Source organism: Hippopotamus amphibius, chromosome 12 (genome assembly GCF_030028045.1).
Source record: "Hippopotamus amphibius kiboko isolate mHipAmp2 chromosome 12, mHipAmp2.hap2, whole genome shotgun sequence".
Taxonomy (NCBI): domain Eukaryota; kingdom Metazoa; phylum Chordata; class Mammalia; order Artiodactyla; family Hippopotamidae; genus Hippopotamus; species Hippopotamus amphibius.
In genome coordinates this window covers 20398513-20412491 of record NC_080197.1, presented here as the reverse complement: position 1 = coordinate 20412491, position 13979 = coordinate 20398513, and the positions used below count along the sequence as shown (strand labels likewise).

At 44.7% G+C, this 13979-nt stretch overlaps 2 long non-coding RNA genes across 5 annotated transcripts in view; both read right to left on the bottom strand.

Moving 5' to 3' along the window:
* The window catches only part of LOC130832505 (uncharacterized), a 49427-nt gene that overhangs the window by 11239 nt on the left and 24209 nt on the right, over positions 1-13979 (bottom strand). The gene's annotated exons all lie outside the window — the stretch shown is intronic.
* Positions 8578-10076, bottom strand: LOC130832506 (uncharacterized). The gene is made up of 2 exons (XR_009048308.1): positions 9918-10076; positions 8578-8847 (listed from the first exon to the last, which is right to left on the bottom strand). It is a non-coding gene; the product is annotated as an uncharacterized LOC130832506 (long non-coding RNA).

Below are 13979 nucleotides of genomic sequence, written 5' to 3'. Positions count from 1 at the left end.
TGGGGCCCTGAAGGATGATGTCCTTCAGCTTCCCATTTCCACTGTATAGTTTTTTCACTACTTTGACTGCTTCCACTCCAGCCTATTTCCATGTGATGGAGCATCAGGGTTTCAGGCCCTGCATCTATTACATTACCATTTACTGAGAGACAACATGTAGCTCAAGGGACTCTTGAGTTTTTAGAATTTGATTTCTTTTTTCTTGCAGAACCAAAGGCTCTGCTTGTCTCCATCCGGTTCTGTCTGGCCTTGCTCTGTCCTCTGAAATAACTTCCCTGCTTCAGTTTTCCTTCTCCTTTCCGAAGCCAGTCCCTTCCTGCTTCTCCTCTGGTTTTTCTAGTGGAGCCCCTGAGGCTGTGCCAGCTGTTTATAATCACCTCCCTCAGGCTTCTTGGGGTGAATGACTCAGCACTCTGCCTTGTTTTCTGGGTTTTGTGTGTTTTTGTGTTTTTTTTTGTGTGTTTTTTTTTTTTTTTTCAAAGAAACCAAATATTTGCCTAACATAGTTAGTCCCTGCAATGGCATGGCCACTAGTTGTTCACGCAGGCTTCCCTTAAGTAAGCAGCTCCTACAGTTCTCAAGTCACTGGGTAAAGAAGGTAGATTTAGGAATTAGGAGTAACTGGACTTGAATTCCACCTCTGACTGTATGTGCTGGTTATTTAGCCTCTCTGAGACTCCGTTTTTTCATCTATAAATAGGGCTCACAGCATACATTTCACAGGATTGTTACAATGAATGAAAATGAATTCAAAATGAATGAAAAAGGCCCAATGCAGTGCGTAGCCACTGGATTTTTTTCTTACTTGAAACATATTATTTCTTTTTTGTCTCAGATACCCAGTCAGCAATTAAGTCAGATGAATTCTTCCTTCCTAATGTCTCCCTAATGCTTCCAATTCTCTCATTTCTACTACTCCTTTTTAATCAAGGTCATAGTGCTTAGTTCCGAACTATTAAAATAATCTTCTAAGTGATTTTTTAGCTTCTCATCTTTGCCTTTTTATATCAGATACATTTTCCTAAATTACACATTCTATTCCTGCTCAAGTACTAGCACCCAACTCTTCAAGGTCACTCAGCTGCAGGTCTGAGCTTTACCCTTGTGGATTCAACTCTCCTCACCCAGTCTTTGGAGCCAGCTTCTACCAAAGCACCTGGCCGAGCCTCCTGGCCAAGCACACCTAAGGCATGCTGTCCAAGATACTCCATTCATTGCCACAAGGATTTCGTCCTGGTCCCTAGACTTTCTATGATCTTGGGCCCCCGTCTATCCTGCTGTCCTTGCCTCCCATTTTATCTAGTTCTGTCGTTGCAGTCTGGAGTGTCTCCCATATTAAAACACTGAAACGTCATCAGAGAAAGTATTTGACCCACGGAGACTAAGGTTTGAATCTCACTTCTAAGGAGTAGCTTCTACACTTAACCTCTCCATTATCAGTTCTGTGTATAAAATGAGGATGCCGATACCCATCTCAGATAACATTGTGGGGACTAAATAAGAAAATGGGGTCAAACTACCCAGTGTAAGAAATACTCATCTTTTTTCTTTCTTTCCACTTTCATGTTGCGTTCTGTGCATCACAGGAGGGATACTATCCTCACAGTTCTCCACATTTTGTGTCATCTCTTTGCTTCACCCTCTGTTTCTTGTGCTCTTTTATCCCTCCTCTATATATATTAAACCAACCCACTCTGTAATGACAATGGGAAAAACAAAATTCAGAGCAAGCTATTCATATATCTTTGGACACCATGTAGCATAGCGCCAAAATGTACAATGACACAACTATAGAAATAATGAGGAGGAATGCCCTGGTGGTCCAGTGGTTAGGACTCCACGCTTTCACTGCCAAGGGCTCTGGTTCAATCCCTGGTCAGGGAATTGAGATCCCACAAGCTATGCAGCATGGCCCAAAAAGAAGGAAAAAAAAAGAAAAGAAAAGAAATAGCAAGGAGGCATCAATGGAAACACAGTCTTTAGAAAAAGGAGGCATCAATGGAAACATATTCATAAGATCAGGAGACTTAACCTCATCTTCCTCAGCCCAATAGGCCTTTTCGGGAAATATGCATAGGCTACAAATAGAAAATAACTGGTTTTGAAAAAAATCCATGTGACATCAACTATCAACCATATATGAGTCAACACAGAAGCTCTTAGTGAGTTCCAAACTCAAAAATCAATTAAACAACAAAACTTGTGTACGTTATTCGGAGCCCAGCTTTCTTCCTTTTATAAGCCTTCTCTTAGAGCTGCATGCTACTTCTCTGAAACTCAGTTGGCCTTGCCTCTCATGGAGAGGGCTTCCATGGTTCCTAAATGCACCACCTCCCTTGTGCCTCATCTTAAAAAATTTCAGGAAGTTTGTTTCATTCATTCATTAATCCATTTGCTCATGTGGTCATTCACTCATTGATGTTTTCATTCATCCACTTAAGACATTCATCTATTTAAGGTAAGGGACCACCCAAAGGCATCCCTGAGAGCCAGTGCTGACTCCAAGAATCATCCTGGACCCAATTTATGGATGGTTTGCAACTTAGCAACTCTATGTAAGCAACTCGTAGTAGGCAGGGTGTTCTACAGGTTTTAGAGTGTTAAGAAAAGCAAATTAGGACATGTGCTTCATAAAGGAGGTGAGAGTAGGATTAGCATTATATCTCTGACTGATTCTGAGATGTGCAGGGCACCTTGACTCCTGACCTCTTCTCTGGAGCCCCAGGGCCCCAAGACATCCAAGTTGCTTCTCATTGCTCACTGAATCAGCATGAGAAGCCCAGCTGGGCATGGGTCCTTGCCTGGTATTTCCATGATCCCATCTCACTCCACTTCACTTGCCTCTCTCCTCTCCTTTGGCTGCCCTGGCCACCCCAGACAGGACCAGCCTAGCCTGGAAGGAGCTTATCCTCTGGGATAAGGTCTCCCAGATTCCTCTGTGTCTGGTCATCCTAGCCCATCCCAGGTGGTACCTCTGACACTTGCCTCCTGCAAATATAGTCTTGCCTCTCCTGTGTCATCCTGAATAAGGCAGGCTTAGCCTTACCGGGGAGTGGGCTCTCCGATGAGTTTTGTATTCTTATGCCTGGCTTATGCTTCTGTGTACATGTTATCCATTCGGTAGATAATTAACCATCGCCTACTAAGTGCTAGTTGGTATCAAGGGTCTTACATTCAGAGATGAAAAGGCACAACATTTGCCCTTTAAAGGACTATTAGATTAGTGAGAAAGATAAACTCCTTTGCAAATAATTATAATAAACACAATACAACTTGATAAGGGCTTAGATGATGAGACATGTAAGTTCTTGGGTTTCATCTACCAGCTAGGAGCTACATCTTCCCCTAAGCCTCACTCGTTCTTTCACTCAACAAGTATATCTTGAGCACTGAATATATTCTGGGCTCTGGGGATGCAGTAATGAAAACACAGACACACTTTTCGCTCTCACAGAGTTTACAGTCTAGTGAGAGATGGAGACAGTACATGATTAAATATGTAATTATGACTTGTGATAAATTAATTCAACAGATATTTATTGAGGGCCTGCCTTATCTCAGGCACTGTTTAAACACTGTGGACATGGGGGCAAAACTATATCTATTTCTAAACTTCCTAGACCTTCTAGAGAGCAGTCGAGAAACAAGATAAGAAGGGAACACGTGTAGTAATTTAGTGGTCAATGCTAAGGAGAAAAAGTGTAAAGCAGAAAAAGGGGGTAATAAAATATTGGGGGAGGGGGAGGGTTTGAATTGTTAAATGAGGGCGTCGTGGAATGCCTCCCTGAGACTGATTTTTTTTAAGTTCTTTATTGGAATATAATTGCTTTACACTGTTTTGCCAGTTTTTGCTGTACACCAAAGTGAATCAGCTGTATTTATACATATATCCCCATATCCCCTCCCTCCCGTGACTCCCTCCCACCCTCCCTATCCCAGCCCTCTAAGTCATCACCCACCATGGAGTTGATCTCCCTATGTTATGCAGCAACTTCCCACTAGCTATCTATTTTACATTTGGTATTGAGACTGATTTTTGAAAAAAGGACTTTGAAGCAGTGAGGGCACAAGACCTACGCAAGTTTGAGAGAGAAGCATTCCCGGAAGGGGAAATGGCACGTGAAAAGGCCTTGAAGTGAGTGTATATGAGTAAAGAAATTACAGCGCAGCAATAAGGAAGCACAGGGGTATCTATTTGGAATGGTCAGCAAAGGCCTCTGTGACGAAATGGTCCTTAAGCTAAGGTGGGAGACTGAGACCGTGTCTCTACCTGTCACAGGACTGTACTTTCTAGGATTCCTGTTTCTCACTCTGACTGCTTCCTGTACCTAGAAATCATTCTCCAGAAGCAGACCCCTCCAATGGCGCCCCATCTCTCCCAGTTTCCTCCTCCCTGGTTAGAGCTGCTGACCAGAGTCCTGCTCCAAACGAGGATGCCACTCCAGCATAACCATGCCCCGGAGATTTCTGGTCCCTCCACTCACAGCCCCAATCCCACAGTGCCCCACTGTAGAAATGAGAGTACCCTGGACCCGGACAGAATTTCCCGCATCCACGCGGACAACTGGGACCCCTCTCTCCACCGATGGTCAGCTTTCCAGCTGAGCAAGTTCCCCACTTTCTAGTCCTGCACCAATTGCTCCTTCAGACACCTCACACTTCTGAGGTCCCAGCGTGCCTGGAAGCCAGTCGTGGTCAAGTTATGACACATTCACACGGCTCCGAAAAAGGCGGCAATATAACTTCTGGAGACCTGATTATTTATGGGGCTTCAGTCTACTTGGAAAGCCTACAGAGAAAAATGACAAAGGAACGTGAGTTATGACAAGTTATATTCAGTTCTCTTTTGCCATTTACCAGCTATATGTCTCTAGAAAAGTTGACTTCACTGAGCCTCGATTTTCTCATTTGTAAACTGGGAATTCCTTTCCTACTTCATAGCTCTTGAAGGAGTCATTAAAAATAAATTAATTGAAGTATCTGACACATAGTAAGTGTTCCAACGAATGTTTGCTGATTATGAAACTTCAATCCCCTCTTTGATTTACTCCAGGAGTCAGCAGTCTATAGCTTACGGGTCAAGTTCAGCCCATGGCTTGTTTTTGTAAATAAAGCTTTATTGGAATAGAGCTACAACGTTAATTTACATATTGTCTATTGAAGGCTGTTGTGCCACAAAAGCAGAGTGAAAGAGTTGCCACAAAGCCCACAGGCCCACAAAGCCTAAAACATTTATTATCTGGTCCTTTATACAACAGATGTGCAAACCTCTGGTTTATACCATCCTGGGACACTCTAGTATTTTGATTAAACACAGGCTCTGGAGTCAGTCGGCCTGGGTTTAAATGCTGGCTTTATCACTTACTAGCTTTGGAACTCTGAGCAAGTCATTTCACTTATCCAGACCTTAGTTTCCATATCTCTAAAAGGGGAATACTCACTTATCACCTTTGTGTGAAGCAAGGATTAAATAAGCCAGTCTAATAGAGTGACTAGCACATTGCCAGGCAAACGGTCACTGCTAAACAGCATAGCGGTTATTATTGTCAGTGTTATATAATACTGCATATGCTGTCCAAGGAGTTTCTCTATCAACTGGAGCTAGGAACAGTTTTCAGAATCAACCTGAAACCCAAGGATCCTGCCTAACAGGCTTATTTGGCACACAAACATTCCTCGAGGTGGCCCGTAGATGGCCCAGGACTCCAGGATCTGGTCCCACTCTTTCTAATTCTCCACATGGCGGCTTGCCAGCTTCTGCTCCCTCCAAAGAACCTGGCTGGTAATCTGGCCTGAAGATTCAGACCTCCAGATAAGGCTTTCCTTGCTGTGCCCTTGGCAGGTGTGGGAATGAGTCTCTGTTAAGCCCAGGGCCTTTTGCTAGTGAGGATGCCACTCCTTCATCCTGGCTTGGTAAGAGGACCTGGGACAATCACTGGCGTGGACTGGATGCCCTTCTTCAGCCTTGAAGTTGATCATACCAAGAAAGAAGGAGCATCCTCTAGAGGCCCCTGTGTCTATCTGAGGGCTTGTTGAGCAGAACTTACAGCAGAAGGTCAAAGGCTAACATAACAGCTCAGGTGGAGAGCAGAATTGGGACAAGGTAAGAACGAGTACCTACTGCCCTAGTTGAGACCACCTTCTGGAAAATGGAAACTTTGGTGTCAGGTACACAAAAGTCAAGACGCAAGAGTTCTGTTAAACAAACAGAGCCAAGCAGATGAGTGTCAATAGCGCCCAAAGGATAAAGAGCCAGATAGTTGGGTTAAGGTTAAAGTTAGAATCAGAACTGCTTCTCAAAAGTACATACAGAGATATCCAAAGAGAACAAGATAAAGAGGAAATGTGTGTGTGCGTGTGTGTGCACACGCGTGTGTGCATGTGTGTATGCATGTGTGCACACGTGTTTGCATGTGCATGTTCATGCATGAACATCCATCCTCTGCAGCCATTTAGAAACAAGATGGTGCAGGATGCGGGGGTACATTTGATTCATCCACAGTGCAAGGCTTCTGACATTTCTAAAATGACTGACTCCAGTTTTCCTCCCTTTAAGATTAATAACCATATTCTTAAATCAACATAATCTAACTAAATATTATGTTTCTCTATTTTGGAATAGCATTTGTATAAAAAAAATCTAAGTCATAAATTCAATCACACAGATTTATATACCACCTTTATTGACCAGATCACAGGCTCATGTCAGCAGGTGAGCCCCCAGATCTTCTGAGATTCACACTGCCCACACCAACAGGACGTATGCAGACACTTCTGAGCAGCCATCAGATTCCTGGAGACAACTCCCCATGTGAATCAAAAGGAGTTTGATTAAGAGCCAAGCCACCTGTGGGGAGTGTAGCAGAAACTGCCACCACCTCACCCTAAATGGATAAAGATACTCATGCTGCAAATCAGGGGCCCCGGCACACACCCCAGGTGTGGCAATATTAGCAGGCAACAGTCCTGTCCAAGGATGCACGTGACTGTTGAGTTGGTTTGTCTGAACCAAGAAATTGTCTTTAGCATGTGAGGACACCTCCCTGAAAAATAAAGACCTCAGCCACAAACGCTGAGAACTAGCTTGCCCTCAGTGTAAAATCACTTTCTAACTTAAATAACCAGCCTGGCCCTGGCGAACTCTTCAAATAGGTGATGAAGGCATTTGCTAAGGAAAAAACTCAAATCAATTTCTCCTACAGACACACTGTTTCTCTGGCTTTATTACCATCCAGATGCAGAATTCAGGGTGAGGGCAAGCCCCAATGCAGGGCTTCCCTGGTTCCAAAACAGGGCTCTCAAGAAATCTGTGTTCCTTTCTGATTGACTGGGTTTCCATTTGGGCAAAGAAACCGAAGTCACTTACTCATTACTTGATGCTATTCCTATGAAGTGTGGTTTCAAACCAGTTCCTCAGATATTCTCTTTGCCAACAGGACTTAAATACATCTAAATATAATATGCTGACAGATTTTTTTTCTGATATTATCTAACCAAATTATCCATTCTAACTTAGAGAGCGATTAGATCTAGACTTTCATTGCAGCCTGTCTGTCTGTCTGTCAGACTGGTAGCATGTTTGCATTGCACCAGCCAAACCCTGTGCAAAGCCTGCCATGCCCAGAGGCAGCATTCAGTGGGCTCAAGAACTTGATTGGGAGGCTCGGGGGAAGCCTTGCCAAGTTTAGCAGAATTTTTGAAAAGACATCAGATTTCCCACGAACATGTGAGTCCTCACAGTTAGAAATGGGATGTTGAGTATCTCCTTGCACGGATACACACATGCACTGTCCCTTTGTTGCTGCCTCCAGGAGTAGGAAAAAGACACAAACAAGCTGCAGAGACTGTCCATCTAAGGACCACAGTTCAAGGCTGGCCCTCGACTCCTCTCATGCCCACAGGCTCCACAAACACAGGGGCTGCGGAGAGGTGAGGGGAGAACACACAACTTGGAAGCCAGGTTCTTTCCTGCCTCCTTCTGGAGGACATTCAACCACCTGGCACTTTGGAGATGCTCCTCATTAGGGTTGAAGCAGAAGCTGAAGGTAGGATTTAGATCACTAAGCAGAGTGATGGAAACGTTCTTCTCCAAGGCGGCTTGGACTGAGTCAGCTTTCAAGGCTCAGCAAGAGGTGCTTACTTTAGGGAGATGCTGGGTGAGGTCACCCTTGAAAGCTTTGGAAGGTCTGTGAGGTGCATGTCCCAGTGCTGTCCTGCCTGCAGAGCACGCTCCCTGCCCTTCTTCCTCGTCTGTGGCTGAGGCAAACAAATCCCTCCAATGGCTGCCACGTGGGGATGACTCTATTCATGACCCATCATGCTACACTGAGGAATGAAGTCACTGGGTTTAACTCAGCCCCACAGCCAGTCTGTCCCAGGTATAAACATTTCCCAAATGCCTATTGTGAGCTCACAGTAGTGCCGGATGGCTTCAGAAAGAACCACCTGTTATTTCTTTATCTCATTGGATCTTCCCTTCAGCCTTTCTCACATGTGCTGTAGGGAGGTTTCTTCCTAGATGCAGAGCTAGTACCCGGGGATGTGGCGGTTAAAAAAACCAAGACGGAGAGCTCAGAATCCAATAAAAGAGACATGTATTCATCAGACCGTCACATCCACAACTGGGCTCTTCCAAAGTGAGTTATGTGTTTGAAGGGAGAGGGCCAGGGTCCTAGGCAAGTTGTGGGAAGCGTAGCATCGTGGTTAAGCTGGGAGACATGGGAGCCAGTCAGCATGCGGTCAGATCTCAGCTCTGCCAGCTTTGCTATGAGACCTTCGCCAAATTATGTGGTCTTTCTGTGCCTCACCTGTGAAACAAGGCTAATGATAGCACTTGCATCATGCAGTCTGTATAGGATTAAGCGAAATCATATTTATGAGACACCTGGAATTGTGCAGAGGAAGGATGTAGCAAAGGAACACTCACCAGGGAGCCCTGAGAGGGGGAGACCATTATTCCCACCTAGCTGATGAGCAGAGTGGAGTCCAGGGAGGTGATCTGACTCCCCCCAAGGTTGCACTATCTGTGCCGGGGGTGGCTGAGCCACCTCCCCCCACATCCAGCCATCTGCCCCCTTTGCTGTGCAGCCCGTGGCCTTGGCAAAGGGACACGCCAGGGAGGCCCAGCCTCAGGCACGGCTCGCTATCACCTCCACAGGAGCAGCCTCCCTATCATCACACATCTCTGTTTAAGAAACATAAACCACTCTTTGGCAGCTTCTCAAGTAAATGTCAGAGTCAATAAAGAACTCCCTCCCCTCACCCCACTTTCCAGCCTGGACCGCAAGACCCAGCCTTACGGGGAAACACATGGGAGCTTACCCAACAGGTTTCCCCAATAGCCATGCCAGAACGGGCAGGCCTCAAGGAGCCCAGGCTGGGAGGGCCCCTCTCCTGGCAGCCAGTGTCCCCTCTGACCCAGCGCAGGCAGCCTCTCTCTCCTCCTGTCTGAACCTGCTGCCTGGGAGGGGCCCATGTCAGTCATCCCGCCCTGCACAGGCCCTGCCTCCTCCCTGCCCGGCATCTCTCCAGCGGTGGCTGAGAGCCCAGCTTGGGAAAGGGATGGCCTGGCCCACTGCTGAGTGTCCCGGTCGGGTAACCCTGCCCCGGCTTGACAAATAATATCTGTGCCTGTCTAGCCTGGCAGTGAGAGCCGGGCCAAAGGGCCAGGTTCCAAAGCTGGGTCTTCAAAGGACAGAAGAGACTCTGGAAAGTAGATGACAACAGGCCACAAATCTCTACGGAGTTACTCTAAAAAGGAATCATACCCAGTTCCCAAACTGAGTGTAAATGGCCACTCGGAAAACCATTAGCTGTGCCTACCCTTCCATTTCTAATTAACAGCCTCCGTGCACCCCTGGACTATATTGAGTCCAGATCATGTTCACATTCTCTTAAGATGGAAACTAAGGCCATACCAAGAAATGTCCAAGGGCTCCTGAGGACAGCAAAGGTGGTGAGGAAGCAGGTGCTGGGCTCAGAATTGGCAGAACAAGCCGGGGACTCCGGAGGGCAATCAGATTTAGCACAAGAAAAAAAATATATATGAGGGCAGTAATAACAGCTGACATTTTATGCTAAACATTTTACACACGTCGAAAACTTACAACCACTCAGGAAGGTTGATCTTGATATATTTTGTTTTACAGATGAGGAAGCCTGAGTCTGATAGAGAAGTGATGTGCCCAAGGCCATTCAAATGAAAACAGCATCCCTCAGGCAAACCCAATATGCCGAACTCCAGGGCAGACCCTCAATGAACAGTGGAGGCAGAGATCTCCCTGCTCTCCTTATAGACTGTAGGGTCATGATTCTACAAACAACAGGAACTAACCTCTTTGAATCTGTTGCCCTCACCTGGATCTCTAAAGATTCAATGCAAGATGCCACACATCTTCCTTGGGTGCTTGAAACTGGCCAAATATTAGTCATTGGCCAGGTAATAGGCGACACGGGAGTTTTGGAGGCAGGCATGGGGATATTTCCCAGCCATGCCACAGATGGACTGGATGGCCTTGGAAATGGTCATAAACTTCCTAAAGCTGTAGGCTTCGTACCTATAAACCAGGGACAGTTTTTATTACATTAGTGGGCAGGGCAGGGGTGGAGGCAAGGTGGAATATAGATCTGAAATGCAGTAGTCAGCTAGATTGCAGACTCTAGGAAGGCAGGAAGCAATTATATCTTGTCCCTGCCGTATCCATAGCATCTAGTCCTCCACCTGATATGTATTTTGCTCAATAAATTTCTGTTGAAAGATACACATGCAAGGATGTACAAATAAACATGTCGAGGGTTCTGTGTACAAACGGCAGGAAACAACGCATGTGACCATGGATGGGGCGTGGCTAAGCAAATGAGAGGACGTGCAGGAAATGGACTGCTAGGTAGTCATTAAAGAGGGAGGCAGCTCTCCACGGAATCATATAGAAAAGTAAGCAGAGTATACAAATTGGCAGATTGCAGAAAAATATGCATTTACCGTCACAGTCTTGAAAATCCACTTGAGATTAAAATTTCAACAGGGATACGACACAAATGAACTTATCTACAAAATGGAAACAGACTCATAGACATAGAGAACAGATTTGTGGTTGCCAAAGGGGAAGGGGGTGTGGGGGAGGGATGGAGTGGGAGTTGGGGATTAGTAGATGCAAATGATTAGGCATAGAATGAATAAACAACAAGGTCCTACTCTATAGCACAGGGAACTATATTCCATATCCTGAGATAGACCAAAATGGAAAAGAATATTAAAAAGAATGTACATAGGGAATTCCCTGGTGGTCCAGTGGTAAGGACACCACGCTTTCATTGCCAAGGGCCTAGGTCCAGCCCCTGGTTGGGGAACTGAGATCCCGCAAGCCACGTGTCACGGCCAAAAAAATTTTAAATAAGGAATGTATATATATGTATATATACATATATACGTATGTGTATATATGTGTGTATATGTGTATATATACGTGTGTATATATACACACATACAATATGATCACTTTGTTATACAGCAGAAATTAACACAACATTGTAAATCAACTATACTTCAATAAAATAAATAATAATAATAATAAAATTTCAACAAGGACCGGCAAGTGGAGGATGTGTGGTTGCCAGTGTAGGGATACTTTCACTTTTTACCCTGTGCATTTCTCATTGCTTAATTTGTTTTGACAAAGAGCCTGGGCCGCTTGCCTTGTGTAAAAGTACAATCAAAATTACTCTTACATCTTAACTAAGTGAATAGAAGATGAAATAAATATTTTAAGTGCCATGTATAACGTAGGCCCCGTAAGCGTTCATTCTCTTTCCTCCCTTACCCTTAAAGAATATTTATCACACCCCTGCATCTCTGTGAGCAGAATGAGGCAGGCAAAGATTTGCAAAGTCCCACTAAAGTTGGTTTTGTCCCTCAGTGTGTGTGACCCTGCAACATTTGACAGCACCCAGCCTTCCAGAGTTTTCTGGCTTGGTCTTAAAAGACACATGGGCTGAAGCAGAAACAGAGACTTGGATGCTTTGGCCAAATGTGAAGTCAAAGGTTTGGGTGGGCTCCTGGGGAGTTTGTCTTATAGAGAATTCTCTGAGGTTTTGGCCTGGCCTTGGTGCAAAGACTATTCATTATCTCAAAAATCCCTATCAAAAAGTTATAACTCCAATTTGAGAAGCTGACTGTCAAAAAGACAAGAGAAGAAGGGTAAAGTAGCAATGCAGGGGTGATTTCCTAAGTCACAGGCCAGAAGGCTGAACTAACAGTCACTCAGAAGAGCCGGGTTCCCCTGCAACTAACGTGGCCACCTCCGTTGACTACATCTGTGTATCTAGTTAACAAGACTATTGTATGACTTCCTTTGTCTCTGCTATCTAGACTGAACCATCACCAAGTAGTCCCTTTGGTAGAGGGGGGCATAGGGAACAGGAATACAGGAAACAAACATTGAGGAGGCACCCAATATGTTTCCGAAACTACTCTAGATATTTAGCGTAGACGATCTCTTAAAACTTCAAAACATCTTGCGAGGTAGATTAGATTACCCCCATTTATAGATGACTCAGAAAGGTTAAATGCGTGTTCCACAGGATTTAATGGCAAGACCAGGAAGGAAATTTGGGTTTGTCTTTCTCCAAAGCCCATCCCTACCCAACACAACACACACACACACACACACACAAACACCTCTTCTCCTTACCGTAACTACTTACCCAATCAGAAAAGGTTATAATGGGTGATGTTTTACTCCCAATGTTTTACACCCTCTAAAAAACAAAAAAAAGGAACAACTGCCAGGGAAGAAATGTCACACTGTCATTCATCATGTTGCATATGAAAGTCTTAGACAATAGCTTTCATATTGTTTTTGGAGTCCCTTAGATGTTGATAAGTCTAATCTCCTTATACCAATAGTCAGGCACTGTTCGACATTCTGTGTAGGGCACTGAGCCAGGCATGGAGAGGGGCGCAAGTCCCTAATCTCTGCTCCTCCCCCAAAGTTGACAGCCTAGGAGGTGACTGTGGCAGAATAACAGCAGTCACCATCCTTGCTTCTGCTTATTCTCAGGTGCTGTCAGAGCTTAAAAGTTCTTAACAGAGCAACCACTCAAACACCTCAAACTACAGATGAAGAAACTACTACAGAGAGAAGGAAGCCCTTTTTTAACATCACACAGCAAGTCAGTGGAAGGTCCTGGAGTAACTTGTCCTCCATGGCTCCCTGACTTCGCGTAGCTAATGTCTGCAAGCCTATTGTGTGTGCATTTTAACAGCTTTGTTGAAATAGAATTTACATAACACTGAATTCACTTGTTTTATGTGTACAGTTCAATCACCTTTGGTATATTTACAAAGCCATACCATTATTGCCATCTAATTTTAGAACTTCTCCATCACCTCAAAATAGAAACCTTGAGCCCGTTTGCAGTCACTCCTCATTTCCACCCCAGCCTCAGACAATTACTAGTCTACTTTTTGTTTGTAGGTGTGCCTTTTCTGGACATTTCACATATGTGGATTCATACAATATGTGTCTGGTTTCCTTCACTTAGCCTGACATTTTGAGGTCCATTCCCATTGCTGTGTGTATTCATGCTCCATTTGTTTTTATTAGCAAATAGTATTCCATTATATGAATGACCACATGTTATTATCTGTTCACCAGCTGATGTATATTTGGGGCTTTTTTGCTTTGAGCCTATTGTATTTTAACACATATCCCATCCTCACGTGATCGGTGATGGCTGTCATGCGTATTAAAGATCTTGCACTACATCTAGACTCACTTGAAGGCATGCCCTTAGCAAGTAGTGATGTCTGCCCCTGGTCAGGGAGTAGAAAATCGAGGCACGCACAGAAAGTATGATTACATTATTTCCAAAGGGGTGTCTTCTTTTCCTAAACGGGATAGTCACGTTTCTCCCAAGAGAAGAGTTAAAAGAAGGCAAGACGTTGCAACTAGGAAGCAGCGTCCCATTTTTGGTGAAGA